The 21,791-nt window shown below is 38.4% G+C and overlaps 1 protein-coding gene across 2 annotated transcripts in view; it reads left to right on the top strand.

Moving 5' to 3' along the window:
* Positions 1-21,791, top strand: part of GUCY1A2 (guanylate cyclase 1 soluble subunit alpha 2) — a 308,505-nt gene that overhangs the window by 246,596 nt on the left and 40,118 nt on the right. The gene's annotated exons all lie outside the window — the stretch shown is intronic.

The following is a 21,791-nucleotide window of genomic DNA, read 5'->3' as shown; positions in this document are numbered from 1 at the left end:
AGCAGAGACCTCATCTGACTGTTTTTATTCCTATCTCTTCAATACATAGAACCTTGTGTAGCATATATTAAGAACCCCACAAATGTTTGGCTTGTGAATGAATATCTAAATGAAATAAATCTAGACTGAATGAATTGCACCTTTTCTCCTGGCAATTATACTGTTTATAAATAGGAAGACACAGTTAGTTATATTCTCAAAACCAGGGTAGAAGGAAATGAGCATTTTGTGATTTTTTTTTTAAACATTGCAATGGAATTTTAGGTATTTGGTTCATTTATTCATTTAAAATTTATTGAACACTTACTGTTTCTCACACAAAAATAAATAGACACAGTCTCTCTTCTCATGGAATATAGATTTCGATGGGTAGCAAATGTTTAAACAAATATTGATTCTTGGTATTTATAACATTTACATTCTCAGTTTCAATTATTCACCAGTGAGTACAGAGTAGGTAGACATCGTAAATAATATTTTCCCCTATGTATTTAAATGACCCATGCTACACGAGTGGTCTGTGAGCTTGAATTGTTCACTATCTACACATTCACCTGGCTTACCGTGTTGTGTCTCTTTTTTTAGAAAAATTTTAAAATTAAAATTAAACTTTTTTAGGGTGGGGGGGGAGAGGGAGAGATAGAATCTTAAGCAGGCTCCATGCTGAGTGCAGAGCCTGGCGATGCAGGGCTCAGTCTCACAACCCGGAGATCATGAGCTGAAATCAAGAGTCTGATGCTCAACTGAGCCACTCAGGTTCCCCCTCCATTTTTTTAGAGGGGGGAGGGTCAGAGGAGGAGAGAGAGACTCTCCTTAAATAAACATTTTCGGGAGAAACTATTTGACAATGTAGTATCGTGAATTTTGGGATTTCCGAAGATTTGTTTAGATGACCAAAGAAAGGCCCTTTTCATCTCTTCAGTAAAATTTTAAGAGTTTCCTGTCGTGTATACATGGGTAAAGGAGAAGAGTATACAAGAACCAAGATACCAGAGAGGATGGAATCATCCTCTGGTGAAGGGTGGGAGGAGGGGAGGTCAAGAGAGCAGGGAATGCTTTATTAAGAAGGAATTTGAAATGAGTATTGAGAATTAAATAAAATTAATAGGAATTTCTCAGGTAGTTGAGGTATGGAGAACAATACAAGCGGAAGAAATAACATATACCAAATCCCAGAAAAGTGAATTATTCAGTGAATTTACAAAACAGCAAAGCACAGGGTCTTAAGAGCAAAAATTACAAATAGTATCAGATGAAATGGGACCATCGTCGAGGTCGAGAAAAATACAAATTCTTTGCAAAGGGGTTTGGATATTATAAGTAATTTCAGTGTACCATGTCTAGTTTCTGAATAGGAGTTGTTTTTCTTTTTAAGAGATCTGTGATATTTTTTCCCAAAAGTGTTACAGTATTTTTCCTCTTATGGAATTCTCTTAAAATGACTGGGGCAAAGGAACAATTCAAAAATGTGACCCTTGTGCTGTGTTTAGTAGATTGAAAATTCTTCTGAGGCTTAAGAAATTAAGAATGTCTGTGGTTTCCTTCCAAGATCAAGAGACGAAGGTCATCTACTTGAGAAGCTCATGTCTTCCATTGCATGTTCTCATCTTGCAGATGTGGGGAAAATGCCAGTGGCTGGATTTTTGCTCGCCAGATTCAGTGAGTCTGGTTCAGGGGACTCGGAGCAAGGAAACTCTCCAGATGAGCTTTCTCAGGACATGTCTTGAATTTGGTCTCCCATTGTCAGAATGGGTCCCCGAGTCCTTGCTCACACAACATGGTTGTCCTTCCTACCTGCCATCCTCTTTCTCCAGAACTTAGGCAACTCTACTAAGGGACTGACTCTTATTTTGAGAGATTTTCTTTATTATCAAAATACCCTTTTTTTCATTGCCTGAAACTTTATTACTTGAATCCTCAGGCATCACCGACTTCTTGGTTTTGTCCTGCCATTCTGCTCTGATCTACGACTTCTACCTTTGCCTGCTCTACAGCTTCAGACTCTTGACTTGGATTCAGATCCTTGGCTTTACTTTGATTATGAATCTTTTAAATACTTTTGTTCTTCAAAACTATTTAAGTAGCTCTTTTTTTTTTCTTCCCCCATGGTTCACTGGTCAATTTGCCAAAGCCAAGGCTTCTAGAACTGCTTCAGAGCTGATATCTCCCATTCAAATCTAACTCATGCTTGATGCTCCCATTCAAATCTTCATCCCACCCAAAGGAAGGTCTTCTTTCTTTTTTAGCCTTATTTCAATCCATGACACCCAGCACACTAATCCAGAGTTTGGGGCATCCTCCTCTATAATTCTTCTTTTATCCTTACCTGTACTCACTCACCAAGTCCCGTCAGTTGGCCACCTACCCGTCTCTCTAAGAAGGCTCTGTGTTTCCATCAGCATTATCACTCTCACATTTCACAAAGAACCCCTTTAGCCTGTAGTCTTTGTGGCTTAGCCAGAAGTCTAAACTCCTTTTCCATCCTGAAGCACATATTAATACTCGAAGTCAGAAATATAATATGCCAGTGTACAACTTGAGTTTTGCTTGTTTACCTAATACATAAATATTTGTCAGTCACCTGTTTGTAAGACCGATAGAATTAAGTCTCAGTCTCTGGGTGGTTTTCTGCAGTCCTTGTCATACTTAAAATGCACAGCCTGGTCTGGCCTGCCTGTTGAAACAATGGGAGTCATACGGGACAAGATATGGTTTTATTTGGCTTTTTCCCCCAAAAGGCCCTGCATTGTCCATGCGTGGCTGTACAGAGGGACAGAATCTGGTGTCAGAAGCTAGGGTCCGCTGCTGTCATTGTGGTACATTCAGGCACTTAATTAAACATGCAAATGTCTCTTGCCGACTACCTATTAAGTTCATAGTATAAATGGGTATCTTAATATTTCCGCTGTTTTCTTCAGAGTACTCTGAAACGCTTCTGACTCCTTTTGGGGAGAATATAGTCTTCATTAATATTATCACCGAAAGTAATTACCTATTGAAATGTGTTATTTTATACTAAAAAATTATATTCCACCATGGCTTGATTTTTGTTTTGATAGTACCCTTCTCTAATTGAAGTAACTTAAGTATACATACACATGCACACACACACGCACACACACACATGTGTGTGTGTTTAAAATTGCTGTTATTTGGTATAATTTTGGTAATTGTTAGTTATCTCTGTCCCCTGCCATACACCAAACAGACATCCCAGCCCCATACGTCAGTGGCTGCGTTTTGCTGTGTCCCGACTCGTGATTACAACGCTCACAGGCAGCCCTTAGATTGTTCCACAGGGCGAGTGCCTTTGCTCAGATACACTCCCATAACCTGATTTGGTTACTTCTGTTTACTCATGTGATTGTTTTTAACTTGGTAGGAGAAGTAAAGTGGAAAGGAATGGAGGAATACCTTGGGCAAGTTTCTGGCAAATTATTCTTTACTTAGATCCATTTTTTTAGGACATTTCTTTTATGAAGAGGAACAGTTGAAGGAAACAAAATACATTTCAAATATCTAATTCAGAAGGCGTAGTAAGATTCTGAAGTTTTTAAAGAAATGATTTATTCATGTTTCACTTCAGTATTTATTGAGCTGCTACTATGTGCAGGAACGTTCTAGTAGGTGCTGGGGTGGAACAGTGAGCTAGACAGATGCGATCCTTGTTTTCCCAGATTTAGCACCAAGCAGAGAAGACAGATAATAAAAAAAATTAATAAAATGTAGGAACTGTTAGGGGAAATACTGGGACTACAGTTCATGCCAGCAATCCCTATCTTCCCGATGAGAGGCTGCCTGGGAGAAGTGACGTACAGGCTGTGGTCTGAAAGACGAGAAGCCATCCAGAGAGATCCAGAATGAAGGGAAGCAGAGGGAGCACTTACGCACAGGCATGGGCCACAGATGGTGGCTAAGCTGGGTGTATGAAGAATGGGAATGACCCCAGAGAAGTCATTCTCTGGGAGAAGGGAGTCAGATCAAGTAAGAACTAACAATAAAGGCCGAGGGGAGTGAAGTCAGCTTGGTATTTTTAGGAACCTGTAGGTCACTTGGTACTATAATAAAATATATCAAAAGAACTATATATACATATATTTTATATATAATATATGTACATATATATTATATATATAGTTTAATAAAGTCATATAGTAATAAACACAAAATAAGAATCAGAAATCCTTTTTTTTTTAACTAAAAAATGGTTTGGTTCAAGCTACCGAGTTCTTATCCTGCATTTCGTGTGCTCAGAAAATGGATTCAGAACAAATTCATAAACACTAACTGTCCTAGGAATTCTATGTGTAAAGAGATTCCCTATAGTTAGCATTGTGTGTGTCACACATGCACATGCATGTGCACACACACACACACAGAATTTGCTCTTTGATGACTGGCTTTGTATATATTCTTGATTTATCGTTACCTTTTTGAAGAAAAAAGTTTCCCACTCTTTTTTCTTTTGCTTGCTCGGACGGCATCAGTGCCTTGCTAATTAGAAGCAAATATTACAAAGCCTTTCATTCCAAACCTTAGAGCTTTCTCTCAAAGCCCAGGTTAACAGCAGAGCCCTGGTTCGGTGAGCTTACTCCAGTCCATGGACTCACTGATTCTTGAGAACCTGTTTTCCTTAGATTTTGTACGAGAGACCATCAAACATAAAAACATCACAGCTGGACTGAAGGAGCCCAAAAAGAACAATTTTGAGATTTGAGTAGTAATTTTAGTTCCAGTTGCTAAGCTTCTTATGTTCTTTTTGCAGCCATTCTCTAGTTCCTACTCATTTTTAGCCTGATTTGGGATGATCTAAAGATGCTTGAAAAGTTCTGAAATGATGTTACTTTATTAGTCACTAGACTAAGAGGACAGCGGAGGCAGGAATTAGCTATAAAACACTGATTGAAGGTCCCCTGTTTGAAAGATGCTTTTCATTTGTAGTTTGCAAATATTGATGACGGACACAAAGATAAATAAGTATCCAGTAACTTGAGTGGTAAAAATATACTGCGGTAAGTTATTCAAGGAAAGAAAGGGTGACATTTGTGTTCAGCGTAGAATTTCCTCTCATTCATTCTTCTGATCCGTTCACTTATTCAGTCAACAAACTTTTAAAGATCGTGTACTAAATACAAAATTCAGTCTACGTTGAAGGTACAGATGTGGTTTGAAACTGAAGGTAATAGTAAAGTAAATGGTTCTCAAATACTGCAGTATCCATGCCTCTTTCAAAAATCTGATAAAGACGGTGGATGCAGCAGACATGCACATCTTGGAAACCTGCAGTCGCCTCGAAGGCGACCATTGGACCCCTTGGGATCGGTGAAGCCGGCCTAGTGATTTCTTAATTTCTAGTTTTGTTCATTATTTGCATTTTGTCTCCCAACCCAAGGTTTATTTAACCTTTATTATGGGGTTAATTGTATTTTCAAAGAGTTTACCTTTAAAATTAATATTGAGCCGAATCTTCCAGAAACACCTCCAGCTGAGGGATCTGTGGTTGATATTCAGAAGCCAACCTGCTCAGTAAAGCGAGCGTGAGCGCCATCTAATGCCCACACGGAATAAACGTTGGTACCAGCCATAGTAACCCAACGGGATTAGGGTGTGTAACATTTGTAAAGACAAAAAAAAGTTTGTACATTTGTGCTTTTATCTGTGCAGGATCATACATGATTTAAACTTTAAAATAAACTTTTTATTTTCTAACACTTCTGGATTTTCAGAATAATCACAAAGATAGTACAGAGTTCCCAAAACTCTACACCCAGTTTTCCCCCCAAATAGTATGGCACTATTATTATAATTAATAAACTGATATGGATACATTATTATCAACCAAAATCTATAATTTATTCATATTTCTTCAATTTTTCTTTACTGTCCTTTCCCTGTCCCAAGATTCCATCTAGGATAGCACACTGCATTTAATGGTCACTGTCCTTAGGCTTAGTTGTGATGATTGTTGTTATATTTGGATTTTATTGTAGCTCCCTGTTAGTTTGCAAAATATTTCTTCAAAGTTTTCAGAAAACAATTTTTGTTATTCCCTTGATAATACGTGTAACTATTTAAGGAGATTTTGTGGAGGTTTGTATAAATATGTTACCCTTGTGCATTTTCATCTCTTGTAATGATGAAAAAAGATTAAGAAGGAGCAGTACCAAGATGTGATTATAGAAAGACTCAGGCAGTAGAAACTGTAAGAATTCTGTTTCCATTTGGAGTGTAACCCTCACTAGCTGTGTTCTTTGGCACACCACTCACACTTTTGCTTTAGTTTCCGTATTTGTGGAATAAGGTCTGTGAACCAAGAAATTCTCCAGCCCTTGCACTATGAGAAGATTACAAAAATACTTTCCCAGTGCAAGTTAATAATCCTAGTGTTTCGTATTGGATATGAGTGAAGATTTAGTATCACCTACTAAGCCGATGCATTATCTCTATATTATAGATGAGAAAATGTAGAAAAGTAATTTGCCCACGACCATTTAGTAAGTAAGTGATGGGTCAGGTTCCCAGTATGACAACTTCCAAAGAGACAGCACCCCTTTCTGGACCCATAACCCTACAGTGCTCTCCATCCCCGCTGCCATGCTTACACTAGGCTCCTCCAGTGAGCAATGCTCCAAGATGAGATGGTTTCTCTTTATAGTCCTTTTGCCACTCGCCATGTGAAACTCCATAAAACACCGTATATGAGCCTTTGTCTCCAACCTACTGAAAAGCATTAAGTCTGAGGCATATTCACAGTTCTACTCTATTTGCTAATTTTTTAAAAGTATTTTATTTATTGATTAGAGAGAGAGAGCGCTCATGGTGAGGGGAGGGGCAGAGGGAGAAGGAAAAGAAGACCCCCTGGTGAGCAGGGAGCACAAGGAGGGGCTCGATCCCGGGACCCTGAGATCCTGACCTGAGCCAGAGGCAGAAGCTTAACTGATCGAACCATACAGGTGCCTCACTATTTGCTGACATTTTAATAAAACATATATTTTTAGTCTTTTCAAAAGTCTTCGAGAGATACACAGGAATGCTGTCTTCTGGAAGCAAGATGGAATATTGTGTTTCCTTTTCAAGGCTGCACGGAATTAGTGTGTGTGTGAATCCAAAGGCTCAGGGCGTGAGCTGGGAAGCAGGAGGGCCTCTGGAGCGACCTGGCTCCTGCGGTACTGATGATCTGTTAGCGCGTGTGAGAGACGTAAATGATGTTCTGCACTTCGATTCTCAACTTTGGATGTACATTAGCAAGTCCAGAGTTAAAAGTCCCAAGACCCACATCTCATTCCGAACTCATTACATCAGAATCTTGGGAAGCGAAAACCAAACAGCAATTTTAAAGTGCCCTAGTTGATTCCGAAGTGTTGCCAAGAGTTACACATTGTAACTCCGGAGTTGGTTACTTTCCTTTTATTTGGGGTTAAACTTGTCCATGTCATCAATTCTTACAAAGGGGAAAGGTGTGGCTTAAAAAAGAGGATAATTAGTAAAGATTTTTTACTGAACACATCTATCAAGTGCATTTTTTTCTATCTCAGACAGAACTTTTGAGACGTGAAATGAACTAAATTTGGCCTGAAGAAATTTGATTATCAGCAGTAGGCATGGACATCACAATATAGTGTATGCCATTTCCTCATAGAAGAACTGGGTTTTAAGTAGTATTTAAGTGGAAAATCATGTATCCCAAATGTTGTTTTTAATTTTTTAACAATAATTTTAATATCTAGAATCTAAAGTTGGTATTTATTGAATACATGTGTATGTTTTTCTTATAAGATTTCTATCTTTGCCTAACTTTGTAAGATCTGAGGTTCCTTAAAGTGAATAAAGTCTTTCGGTCCTTCTTGTCCTCCACAGTGCCTAACAAGTATTTGAGATTGAATTGTTAGGTAAGGACTTTGGATGAGAGAGAGGGGGCCTGCACAAAGGGAAAGGAAGAGATGGGAGCTGAGGAAGGAATGAGGAGTGGAAGAGGGCAAACACGCTCTCACATTTTGCATTTTTTAAAAATTTCTTTTCAGTGTAACAGTATTCATTGTTTTTGCACCACACCCAGTGCTCCATGCAATATGTGCCCTCCCTAATACCCACCACCTTGTTCCCCCAACCTCCCACCCCCCGCCCCTTCAAAACCTTCAGATTGCATTATATAATTCCTTTAAGGTATGAAAAAATGGGTTATTTTCTATTCTTTGAAATTGCGCATTTCCCAGGTTACTATTAAAAGGGCTCAAACTTCGGGATATTTTTGTTAAAAGGAAAGTAATTCTATTGGCTGACTTTGGTCCTCGGTCTTGATAATAAGATATACATAAACAGATAAAAATAATAAAAATAGAAATAAATAAAAACATAAATATAAATTGTTTATAGTTTAGATGGATTAATTTATAAATTGATAAATTTATAAAATCCATAAAAATCCATGCTGTTAGAATTCTTTGCTAAATCCCATTATCCCATTTCTACATATTTAAGCTTTTTTAAAATAATTTTTTGAGTCCACAATATTGTAAAGTTTCTTTTAGACTAGAAATTTGCTCCAGATTATCTGTTAAGATTTGCATTTTGACAGTAAATGATTTACATCCGTTAACAGAGAGAATTAGTAGCAATACTTTTTAGTAGTAGTCTTAAAAAAGAAGCTTCTAAGAGCTTTAAAGTTATAGCAATTTATAGACTTCGTTGGTTAAAAACGAAACCATTAACAAGGAATGCCTTTATGATATGAGAAGTAAATTTCAATCTGTGTGATTAAATAGTAAAGATGTATGTAATACAATGATTTGGTTAAGTTATGGATATGATTAGTAGAGTGTTTCCTTAGCATCCTGGATAGATGGTCAAGGATTGGATGTTTCTTAAAGAAAAAGGTTTTGAGAGGAGTCAAGATGGCGGAGAAGTAGCAGCTGAGACTACTTCAGGCAGCGGAGATCAGCTAGATAGCTTATCTAAAGATTGCAAACACCTGCAAATCCAACGGGAGATCGAAGAGAAGAAGAACAGCAATTCTAGAAACAGAAAACCAACCACTTTCTGAAAGGTAGGACTGGCGGAGAAGTGAATCCAAAGGGACGGGAAGATAGACCGCGGGGGGAGGGGCCGGCTCCCAGCAAGCGGCGGAGCAACGGACACAAAATCGGGACTTTTAAGTCTGTTCCGCTGAGGGACATCGCTCCAGAGGCTTAACCGGGGTGAAGCCCACGTGGGACCAGTGTGGCCTCAGGTCCCGCAGGGTCACAGAAGGATCGGGGTATCTGAGTGTCGCAGAGCTTGCAGGTATTAGAACGGGGAAGCCGGCTACAGAGACGGAGCCGAGGAGGGAGCTCCCAGCTCGGGGTTACCTTGAACCGGTCGCAGGCTCGGTCAGCTCGGAGCGCGGCCGGAGGCCAGGCAGACGGGAGATATTGGGCGCTGTTCTCTGAGGGCGCAGTGAAGAGTGGGGCCCCGAGCTCTCGGCTCCTCCGGGCCAGAGACTGGGAGGCCGCCATCTTCATTCCCGTCCTCCGGACTCTACGGAAAGCGCTCAGGGAACAAAAGCTCCCGAAAGCGAACCCGAGCGGATTACTCAGCCCGGCCCCTGGTAAGGGCGGTGCGACTCCGCCTGGGGCAAAGCCACTTGAGAATCACTACAACAGGCCCCTCCCCCAGAAGATCAACAAGAAACCCAGCCAGGACCAAGTTCACTTACGAGGAGTGCAGTTTCAATACCAAGGAGAGCAGCGGAATTCCAGAGGAGGAGAAAGCAAAGCACGGAACTCATGGCTTTCTCCTCATGATTCTTTAGCCTTGCAGTTAATTTAATTTTTTTTTCTTTTTCAATTTTTTTCTCTTCTTCTGCTAAATTTTTTTAACTTTTACCCTTTTCTTTTTTAACGTTTTTTAACTAGTTTATCTAATATATATATATTTTTTTCCTTTTTATATTTTTTTCATTATTGGTTTTCTTTTTTTATTTGTTTCTTTTTTCTTTTTTCTTTTTTTTTTTTTTCTTTCTGAACCTCTTTTTATCCCCTCCCCCCCCTTCATGATTTGGGATCTCTTCTGATTTGGCTAAAGCATATTTTCCTGGGGTTGTTGCCACCCTTTTAGTATTTTACTTACTCCTTCATATACTCTTATCTGGACAAAATGACAAGGCGGAAAAATTCACCACAAAAAAAAGAACAAGAGGCAGTGCCAAAGGCTAGGGACCTAATCAATACAGACATTGGTAATATGTCAGATCTAGAGTTCAGAATGACGATTCTCAAGGTTCTAGCTGGGCTCGAAAAAGGCATGGAAGATATTAGAGAAACCCTCTCGGGAGATATAAAAGCCCTTTCTGGAGAAATAAAAGAACTAAAATCTAATCAAGTTGAAATAAAAAAAAGCTATTAATGAGGTGCAATCAAAAATGGAGGCTCTCACTGCTAGGATAAATGAGGCAGAAGAAAGAATTAGCGATATAGAAGACCAAATGACAGAGAATAAAGAAGCTGAGCAAAAGAGGGACAAACAACTACTGGACCACAAGGGCAGAATTCGAGAGATAAGTGACACCATAAGACGAAACAACATTAGAATAATTGGGATTCCAGAAGAAGAAGAAAGAGAGAGGGGAGCAGAAGGTATATTGGAGAGAATTATTGGAGAGAATTTCCCCAATATGGCAAAGGGAACAAGCATCAAAATCCAGGAGGTTCAGAGAACCCCACTCAAAATCAATAAGAATAGGTCCACACCCCGTCACCTAATAGTAAAATTTACAAGTCTTAGTGACGAAGAGAAAATCCTGAAAGCAGCCCGGGAAAAGAAGTCTGTAACATACAATGGTAAAAATATTAGATTGGCAGCAGACTTATCCACAGAGACCTGGCAGGCCAGAAAGAGCTGGCATGATATATTCAGAGTACTAAACGAGAAAAACATGCAGCCAAGAATACTATATCCAGCTAGGCTATCATTGAAAATAGAAGGAGAGATTAAAAGCTTCCAGGACAAACAAAAACTGAAAGAATTTGCAAACACCAAGCCAGCTCTACAGGAAATATTGAACAGGGTCCTCTAAACAAAGAGAGAGCCTAAAAGTAGTAGATCAGAAAGGAACAGAAACAATATACAATAACAATCACCTTACAGGCAATACAATGGCACTAAATTCATATCTCTCAATAGTTACCCTGAATGTTAATGGGCTAAATGCCCCAATCAAAAGACACAGGGTATCAGAATGGATAAAAAAACAAAACCCATCTATATGTTGCCTACAAGAAACTCATTTTAAACCTGAAGACAACTTCAGATTTAAAGTGAGGGGGTGGAAAAGAATTTACCATGCTAATGGACATCAGAAGAAAGCAGGAGTGGCAATCCTTATATCAGATCAATTAGATTTTAAACCAAAGACTATAATAAGAGATGAAGAAGGACACTATATCATACTCAAAGGATCTGTCCAACAAGAAGATCTAACAATTGTAAATATCTATGCCCCTAACGTGGGAGCAGCCAACTATATAAACCAATTAATAACAAAACCAAAGAAACACATCGACAATCATACAATAATAGTAGGGGACTTTAACACTCCCCTCACTGAAATGGACAGATCATCCAAGCAAAAGATCAACAAGGAAATAAAGGCCTTAAATGACACACTGGACCAGATGGACATCACAGATATATTCAGAACATTTCATCCCAAAGCAACAGAATACACATTCTTCTCTAGTGCACATGGAACATTCTCCAGAATAGATCACATCCTGGGTCCTAAATCAGGTCTCAACTGGTATCAAAAGATTGGGATCATTCCCTGCATATTTTCAGACCACAATGCTCGGAAGCTAGAACTCAATCGCAAGAGGAAATTTGGAAAGAACCCAAATACATGGCGACTAAACAGCATCCTTCTAAAGAATGAATGGGTCAACCAGGAAATTAAAGAAGAATTGAAAAAATTCATGGAAACAAATGATAATGAAAATACAACAGTTCAAAATCTGTGGGACACAACAAAGGCAGTCCTGAGAGGAAAATATATAGCGGTACAAGCCTTTCTCAAGAAACAAGAAAGGTCTCAGGTACACAACCTAACCCTACACCTAAAGGAGATGGAGAAAGAACAAGAAAGAAACCCTAAACCCAGCAGGAGAAGAGAAATCATAAAGATCAGAGCAGAAATCAATGAAATAGAAACCAAAAAAACAATAGAACAAATCAACGAAACTAGGAGCTGGTTCTTTGAAAGAATTAATAAGATTGATAAACCCCTGGCCAGACTTATCAAAAAGAAAAGAAAAAGGACCCAAATCAATAAAATCATGAATGAAAGAGGAGAGATCACAACTAACACCCAAGAAATACAGACAATTATAAGAACATATTATGAGCAACTCTATGCCAACAAATTTGACAATCTGGAAGAAATGGATGCATTCCTAGAGACATATAAACTACCACAACTGAACCAGGAAGAAATAGAAAGCCTGAACAGACCCATAACCAGTAAGGAGATTGAAACCGTCATCAAAAATCTCCAAACAAACAAAAGCCCAGGGCGAGACGGCTTCCCGGGGGAATTCTACCAAACATTTAAAGAAGAACTAATTCCTATTTTCCTGAGACTGTTCCAAAAAATAGAAATGGAAGGAAAACTTCCAAACTCATTTTATGAGGCCAGCATCACCTTGATCCCCAAACCAGACAAGGATCCCATCAAAAAAGAGAACTACAGACCAATATCCTTGATGAACACAGATGCAAAAATTCTCACCAAAATACTAGCCAATAGGATTCAACAGTACATTAAAAGGATTATTCACCACGACCAAGTGGGATTTATTCCAGGGCTGCAAGGTTGGTTCAACATCCGCAAATCAATCAATGTGATACAACACATTAATAAAAGAAAGAACAAGAACCATATGATACTCTCCATAGATGCTGAAAAAGCATTTGACAAAGTACAGCATCCCTTCCTGATCAAAACTCTTCAAAGTGTAGGGATAGAGGGCACATACCTCAATATTATCAAAGCCATCTATGAAAAACCCATCGCAAATATCATTCTCAATGGAGAAAAACTGAAAGCTTTTCCACTAAGGTCAGGAACACGGCAGGGATGTCCGTTATCACCACTGCTATTCAACATAGTACTAGAAGTCCTAGCCTCAGCAATCAGACAACAAAAAGAAATTAAAGGCATCCAAATCGGCAAAGAAGAAGTCAAACTATCACTCTTCGCAGATGATATGATACTATATGTGGAAAAGCCAAAGGACTCCACTCCAAAACTGCTAGAACTTGTACAGGAATTCAGTAAAGTGTCAGGATATAAAATCAATGCACAGAAATCAGTCACTTTTCTCTACACCAACAACAAGACAGAAGAAAGAGAAATTAAGGAGTCCATCCCATTTACAATTGCACCCAAAACTATAAGATACCTAGGAATAAACCTAACCAAAGAGACTAAGAATCTATATACAGAAAACTATAAAGTACTCATGAAAGAAACTGAGGAAGACACAAAGAAATGGAAAAATGTTCCATGCTCCTGGATTGGAAGAATAAATATTGTGAAAATGTCTATGCTACCAAAGCAATCTACACATTTAATGCAATTCCTATCAAAGTACCATCCATTTTTTTTTCAAAGAAATGGAACAAATAATCCTAAAAGTTATATGGAACCAGAAAAGACCGCGAATAGCCAAAGGAATATTGAAAAAGAAAGCCAAAGTTGGTGGCATCACAATTCCGGACTTCAAGCTCTATTACAAAGCTGTCATCATCAAGACAGCATGGTACTGGCACAAAAACAGACACATAGATCAATGGAACAGAATAGAGAGCCCAGAAAGAGACCCTCAACTCTATGGTCAACTAATCTTCGACAAAGCAGGAAAGAATGTCCAATGGAAAAAAGACAGCCTCTTCAATAAATGGTGTTGGGAAAATTGGACAGCCACATGCAGAAAAATGAAATTGGATCATTTCCTTACACCACACACGAAAATAGACTCAAAATGGATGAAGGACCTCAATGTGAGAAAGGAATCCATCAACATCCTTGAGGAGAACACAGGCAGCAACCTCTTTGACCTCAGCCGCAGCAACATCTTCCTAGGAACATCGCCAAAGGCAAGGGAAGCAAGGGCAAAAATGAACTATTGGGATTTTATCAAGATCAAAAGCTTTTGCACAGCAAAGGAAACCGTTCACAAAACCAAAAGACAACTGACAGAATGGGAGAAGATATTTGCAAATGACATATCAGATAAAGGGCTAGTGTCCAGAATCTATAAAGAACTTAGCAAACTCAACACCCAAAGAACAAATAATCCAATCAAGAAATGGGCAGAAGACATGAACAGACATTTCTGCAAAGAAGACATCCAGATGGCCAACAGACACATGAAAAAGTGCTCCATATCACTCGGCATCAGGGAAATACAAATCAAAACCACAATGAGATACCACCTCACACCAGTTAGAATGGCTAAAATTAACAAGTCAGGAAATGACAGATGTGGCGAGGATGCGGAGAAAGGGGAACCCTCCTACACTGTTGGTGGGAATGCAAGCTGGTGCAACCACTCTGGAAAACAGCATGGAGGTTCCTCAAAATGTTGAAAATAGAACTACCCTATGACCCAGCAATTGCACTACTGGGTATTTACCCTAAAGATACAAACGTAGTGATCCGAAGGGGCACGTGCACCTGAATGTTTATAGCAGCAATGTCTACAATAGCCAAACTATGGAAAGAACCTAGATGTCCATCAACAGACGAATGGATAAAGAAGATGTGGTATATATACACAATGGAATACTATGCAGCCATCAAAAGAAATGAAATCTTGCCATTTGCGACAACGTGGATGGAACTAGAGGGTATCATGCTTAGCGAAATAAGTCAAGCGGAGAAAGACAACTATCATATGATCTCCCTGATATGAGGGAGAGGAGATGCAACATGGGGGGTTAATGGGGTAGGAGAAGAGTAAATGAAACAAGTTGGGATTGGGAGGGAGACAAACCATAAGTGACTCTTAATCTCACAAAACAAACTGAGGGTTGCTGGGGGGAGGGGGGTTGGGAGAGGGGGGGTGGGGTTATGGACATTGGGTAGGGTATGTGCTATGGTGAGTGCTGTGAAGTGTGTAAACCTGGAGATTCACAGACTTGTACCCCTGGGGGGGAAAAATATATGTTTATAAAAAATAAAATTTAAAAAAAAAAAAGGTTTTGAATTATTTTCTGCATATCAGAATGAAAATCAAATGCTGGTAGAAAATGGTATCAATCACTTTCTCAAATTTCTAAAATATTCCTTTTAATTCTGCTTTTGTTATTATAATGAGCAGTTCCTTACGTTTTTAATTATAATACTATGTTAAGTGATGTATCAGTTGTCCACATTTCTGGCACAGAATGCTGTGTTTCTCAACTGCAAAATTATATGTTATTCCTAAAAATAGGCACATTTAACTTAAATATGTCAATTGCTTTAAATCAGTTTCCCCCTTTAAAAACAATTCTTAAAGCATTTTTTTTTCTGCACATAGATCAACTTTCAAATTCAACTTCGAGGCCTATTTAATAATAACTCCCCTACAAGTTCAGTCAAATTTAAAATATTTATTAGGCATCCAGTGTATTTAAATAATCACAATGGTTCTTGGTACACAGTAACAGTACAGAGTAATGGTATCATAAGAAGGTGGTGGTACTGGGCCATATTGCTGTACCCCCTTCACAGCCTCCAGTAACATGTTCATTGGTGTCTGTTGGAGGATTCCAGGCGTGCCCTCCTAATCATCTTTGGTAAGGTCCTATCTTTCCCCTCAAAAACACATAAACAAGATTACAAACTCACTTTCTCCCCTAACTCGAAAGGACCTATTATTTGAAATTTCACCATTTTATTTTCTAGAAGTAACTCTATTTCTTGTGTCTGAAGTTATAGGTTACCATACCAGTGATGGGAGCCTTTTTTTTTTGGGGGGGGGGTGTCAAATATTTTCTGTAAATTGAAATTTGTCTATGAATGGTACTTCTGTGATGTTTAAAGTAAACACAGTAAGACATTTTTGCCCAAAGTGCTGTTTGTCCAAGTATATTACTTGAGAATGTGACATCCTGACACCACCATTTGGAGGCTGAGTCCCCTGATAGAAGGAAAAATGCCACATGTCTACAGAGATTATTTCTCCCTGTTTTCTTGGACATGGGGAAAACAAGGAGAAGTTGTTAAAAAAAAAAAAAAACCTGCCTACGTTATATGAGTTGATTATATTCTGCCTAAGAATCTTGAGCTCTTAAAATTAGAATTTAAAACATTAATTGGTACTTTCCTGTCAGGGAGATAGTGATTATTAATAAAAGAACACGATAAAAATGTGAAGATAAATTTCACTTATCTCATTTTATTAGAGAAGGGAATATTTTATGATAAAACTTATAATGCATGTTAATACTGGTAGAAGGATGAAGTACTTGCTTCCCTCCCTGTTTCCTAATCATGTGAATCATGATTTTAGTGGGCTGACTATTAAAACAGTTAATTAACTATTTTTAACAGCTTAAAATCTTAACAACTTGAATCTAAGAATAAAACTTAAATGCAGACATGAGTAAACTTCTAGCTGGCTTTTTCTACCAGAAGTCTTCCTTGTTTTTTCTACTATAGACCTTCTGTTTGAATGTGGACATTCTGTCTTGCTCAAATAGGACTATTTCAACACAAACTGGTATTTGTTTAATAACTTGCTGGCTCGGAACTCATATTAATCATGGTTTCAGTTGGATTTGGACATTGGGGAATTAGTAAACGTATTGACTGAATTATAAATGGGTCTGTAGCGTTGTCTTTGATGCCGTAAGCAGTGTAGTTGGGTACCGTGGCGTATGGGAAGGAAACTGACATTTTTGGAAGTGCTGACTGTGGGCTAATTGCTCTTTTTCGTTGTGCGCCTCTGGATTTCAGTCTGTTTGTGAAATGAGGAGCCAGACTAATGAATCCGTTGCTGTCTTCCAACCCGAAGATTCCTGTTGACTAAACCAGGGAGAGTTGTGGCTAACTGAGGTTGAACTACTGAAGCCTTCTATTTTTAGGAGTTGTGGGAGAAATGTCTAAAAATGCAGTTGTGTTTGTGCCTCAGCTAATGAACGATCGTACAGTATTATGAGAATAATGGCATCTTTTGATAATTTGGGACTTTGATGTTTCCCAGGGTTGTGTAGTGTTTCACACATACAGGTGCAGGACGGGGGGTAACAGATATCCTAACCTCAGGATAGATCCAGAAGTTACTGTGTTTTTCAGTGATTCTCTAGGACAAACACTATTTTTTCTTCATAAGTGTCCTCTAAAAAGTGAAGTCTGGTGTTACACATCAAAGCTTTGACCTGATTCATGCTTTTATTATTTTGCATGTGTGCTGGTCTTCTAAGTATCTATCAGTTGCTGGAAGTCCGTTCAGTGCAGGTTTTCTTGGACTCCACACTACTGATACTTTGGACTGGAAAATCCTTTGTTGTGGGGAACTGTCCTGGGCATCTCTAGCTCGACTGAGCAGATGCCAGTAGCAGCTCCCCATCCCAGTGGTGAAAATAAAAAATGTCTCAAGACATTGCCAGATGTTGGCTGAAGGGCGGAAATGTCCCTAGGTAACAACCCCTGGTTTAGTGCGCAGCCCCGCCTCTTTAGTTAGGAGGTACTGGGCAGATAGATGCCAATGGTACTGAGTGGTTAAATTATTTAAATAATGTTAAATCTCTTCAAAGTGAATCTATATTCCTCATTGAGCATTAAATGTATCTATTTTGTGTATCTTCTAGATGTTCTTGATATACTCTGAGTGAGGCAATCACTTATTTCCGTAGATAGGCAATAATTCCTCGGAAATCTCAATAAGTTGTCAAAGGAGATGCAAAATAAAACAGTCTGATGATTCCATTTGTAAGTTCCCATGAGATCTCCTTACTTCCACAATTAAATAATTCTCCGAATTTCATTTTATTATATGGTAGAGACAAGGACAACAGGATTGTGCTCTTTGTGTGGTTGTTGATATGTTTGTGCATGTTGTCAGTGGCCTTCTAAGAGATAATTTTTTTAAATGACCACTTCTCCATCCACCCACCCCAAGATATCAGGGTTTTGATCATCAACATTTTTCAGGTTACAATAATTCTCATTTTGATAATTTGGTTTAAAAAAACCCTCAGGTCTTTTGAAAGGAAGCATTGGTGGAACCATATAAACTTTCCATGTAGTTGGTGTGGGGCATGGAGTCTTTTTCTCAAACAAAAAGCACAGAATAAAGAGGCTGTGAGATGTGTCAATGTGATATTCACTTCTTTTTGCCTCCTGCTTAAAGGGATCAGTACAGTGATCATAGGCCCAAACTGACAACCTTTGTATCTGAGGTCTGGGTGTTTTTCAGGCAAGCCTGCATTACATAGGGAGTTTAATATAAATAGGACTTGTAAAAGCAAAAAGAAACTTAAAGAAATACAATAATATTGCAAAATCCTTTGCTAACTTTAGAGAAAGGTGGTTTATAATTATCTTGATTAAAAGGACTATTATTACTCAGCATTTTTTTAACCTTTTTAAACCCAAATAGATAGTCACTTATTAGAAACAGGCCTACATTTTTCAGAAAGATAAGTTTCTTAAAAATATTATCTCACTTCTCCCATTTAATATGGAATAACAGAGACTGGATTTATACTTCTACCTTAAACAATTAAAAATCTGGAGGAAAAAAATACAGTAGAACAGTGTATGACACTGGCCACTGGGCAGTAGAAAGCAGTGACCCCTGAGAGATAGGAAACAAATAAGATGAGACATACGATTTCCCTGATTTATTGCTTTGGGAACGTCCAGGCTGTGGTGCAAGGAGAAGCAAACCAGGAGGCATTCAATGAACTCCTGGAGTGGAAGAGACAGAGCTGAGAATCTGGGGAGATCAGAGAAGTCAGAGGTCACAGATAGAGTACTGGCAAGGAGAAAGTTGCACAAAAATCACAGAGATCTTGCAGAGCCTCCTACGTGTTCTGCACAGCACTGATTACTGTTTGTATGTGAGGAGACCACTGAGTCCAATAGGGAAAATCACCTGGAAGGATTAGAGGAAAAGGTTCTTGGCACTCACACAGGACCTGGGGGGAAAAATGCTTGTTCCCATCAGGAAGACTGGAGTACCTCCTAAAACATGGGCACTGGGTCCATGGTATTCTTGCCTTAGTGGTGCAAAATAACATGCCCTACGTGAAATACTCCTCAGGCCTTGCCCAGCAGATCTTAAAAAGCAAGACTCAAAAAGAACAAATTATTTCCAAATAATCTGACTACATCCCTAAGTAGAACTCAAGAATATTTACAAGAATATGAAAAATAGGGGCACCTAGGTGGCTCAGTGGGTTAAGTATCTGTGTTTGGCTCAGGTCATGATCTCAGGGCCCTGGGATCAAGCCTCACATCAGACTCCCTGCTGAGCAGGGAGTCTGCTTCTCCCTCTCCCTCTGCTACTCTTCCCTGCTTGTGCTCGTTCACTCTGTCTCAGATAAAATCTTAAAGGAATATAAAAAAATATCCAGCATTCAACAAAGTCAAATTAATGATACCTAACATCCAACCAAAAATTACTAGCATACTGTAAAGCTGAAAAATATGACCCATAATGACGAGAAAGACCAATCAAAACTGAAACAGACTCACAGTTGTTAGAATTAGCGAAGTATTAAAAGTTATTTTAACTGTATTCCATATATTGAAAAGGTAATTTGATACCTGAAAAAGAAAAAGAATTTCCAAATTGAACTTCTAGAGATGAAAACCACAATTTTTGCCCTGGATAAGGTTAACAAGAGATTAGACATTCCAAAAGAAAATATTAGCAAATTTGAAGGCATTACAACAGAAGTTATCCAAAATAAACAAGAAAAAAATATTTTAAATGAGTAAATTAGTCAACCATGGAAATACTTTTCAGTATCCCAATAGACATGTACTTGGAGAGAAAGGTGGATATAAAACATATTTGAAGAATAGCTGAAATTCTTCCAAATTTGATGAAAACTATAAAACCACAGATCCAAGACACCCAACAATCCCCACACGTAAGAAACATGAAGAAAACAACATCAAGAGAAATCGAAACTAAATTTTGCAAAACTAGCAAAAAATAGAAAAAACTCAGAGCAACCAGAAGAAAAAAAAGATCTATTACATATAAAGGAATTAAGAAAAGGATGGCAGTAGTGTTTTCATAGTTAACAATGCAAAGGAGACAATGCCATACTAAAGTATGGCAAGGATGGGGAAAAAACCCTGTCAACCTAGAATTCTATACCCAGCGAAAATATCTGTCAGATAGGAAGACAAAATAAAGACTTTATCAAATGTACAAAAGCCGAAAGAATTCATCATCATGAACCTATCGTGCAAAAATTAAGAAATTCTTTTAGACAAAAGGAAAATGATAGCAGATGTAAATCTGGATCTTCCCAAAGGAATGAAGATCACCTGAAGAGGCAACGTCATGACCTCTCCCCTGGGCAGGAAGGGTCTATTTTGCCCCATGGGGAGTTTGAACATGAGGGTGCCCCTGATTGAGCTTCAGGTTTCCCAATGAGGAATATGTGACAAGCATGAGGAGAAACCTGGTGATAAGGAACTGGTCCCTGACCGAACAGAGCTTCCTGACCATATGGACCACTCACCCTGGAAACTGTTACTGAGAAACTGATCAAAGTATACTCTTTAGGATTTCTGTGTTTTAGAGTATTACTGATACTGCACATTGACCTTTATCTTACTTAAAACAATTATTTTTAAAGCTGTAAAGTTGTGCCTTCTACATTAAGATCTTTAATCTACTTGGAATTTTTTTTTTCAACACGAAGATACATTCGATCCAGAGCAGCCCAATGGAAATACTATCTTGTTCTCACTAATCTGAAATGCCAACCCTATCATATATCAACCACCTACATATGCATGGAAGTCTTCCTGTGCGATCTCTTCTGTTAGTCTGTTTCTCTGTCTAGACACCAGTATTACGATATCCACATACTAATTAGATACATTTATACTAATAAGAAAATATTCTTTCTTCCTTTTGAAATGTACCTTGATTCTTGCTAGCCTGTTGAATTTCCAAATCAGTGTTAGGATCATTTTTTAAAAAAATAGATGAAGAGGTTTATTAAGAATTCCAGCCAGATCACCTTGGTTTCCACCTGTCTTACTAATAGTTAAGTACTAAACTCTCCAGTCCATGACAAAAGTCAGTCACAGAATGACTTCTGTGAAGACAACTGCAGGGCCAAAAGCAGATGTGGTAGTTAAGGGTGACATTTCACTTAGGTAGTAGGCATCTAGGGGTCAGATCTCTTCCTTCTCTCCCACATACCCTTAGCAGTAAGGATATCATTTCCCACTGGGTCAACATTAGCTTCAGTTATTTTGGTGTAGACTTAGTAGATACAATGTCATTGCTGTAATCACATTTAAGTACATACCAATTGCACATGGAAGGCATGGGTCAGACTATATTTATCAGATTCACAGAGTGTAAAACACATGGCACTTAATTTATTTTCCAGGGTTTTCAGTAGACACTTCTTGACTGACTCGAGGGTTAAATTCTCTATAACTTCATTAACTTCATTTTAATATAATGTTGAAGAATTCTGACAATTTATCACCATTTATCATTTACTGTTGAGGGCCTACTTTTCTCTAAGTACAATATTAAGTACTGAATATTCAGCAGTTGGGAAATAGA

This window comes from Lontra canadensis, unplaced genomic scaffold (assembly GCF_010015895.1).
Source record: "Lontra canadensis isolate GAN:19392208 unplaced genomic scaffold, GSC_riverotter_1.0 scaffold104, whole genome shotgun sequence".
Lineage (NCBI taxonomy): Eukaryota > Metazoa > Chordata > Mammalia > Carnivora > Mustelidae > Lontra > Lontra canadensis.
Note: the sequence above shows the minus strand (reverse complement) of the source record. Positions and strands in the feature narration are given on the sequence as shown.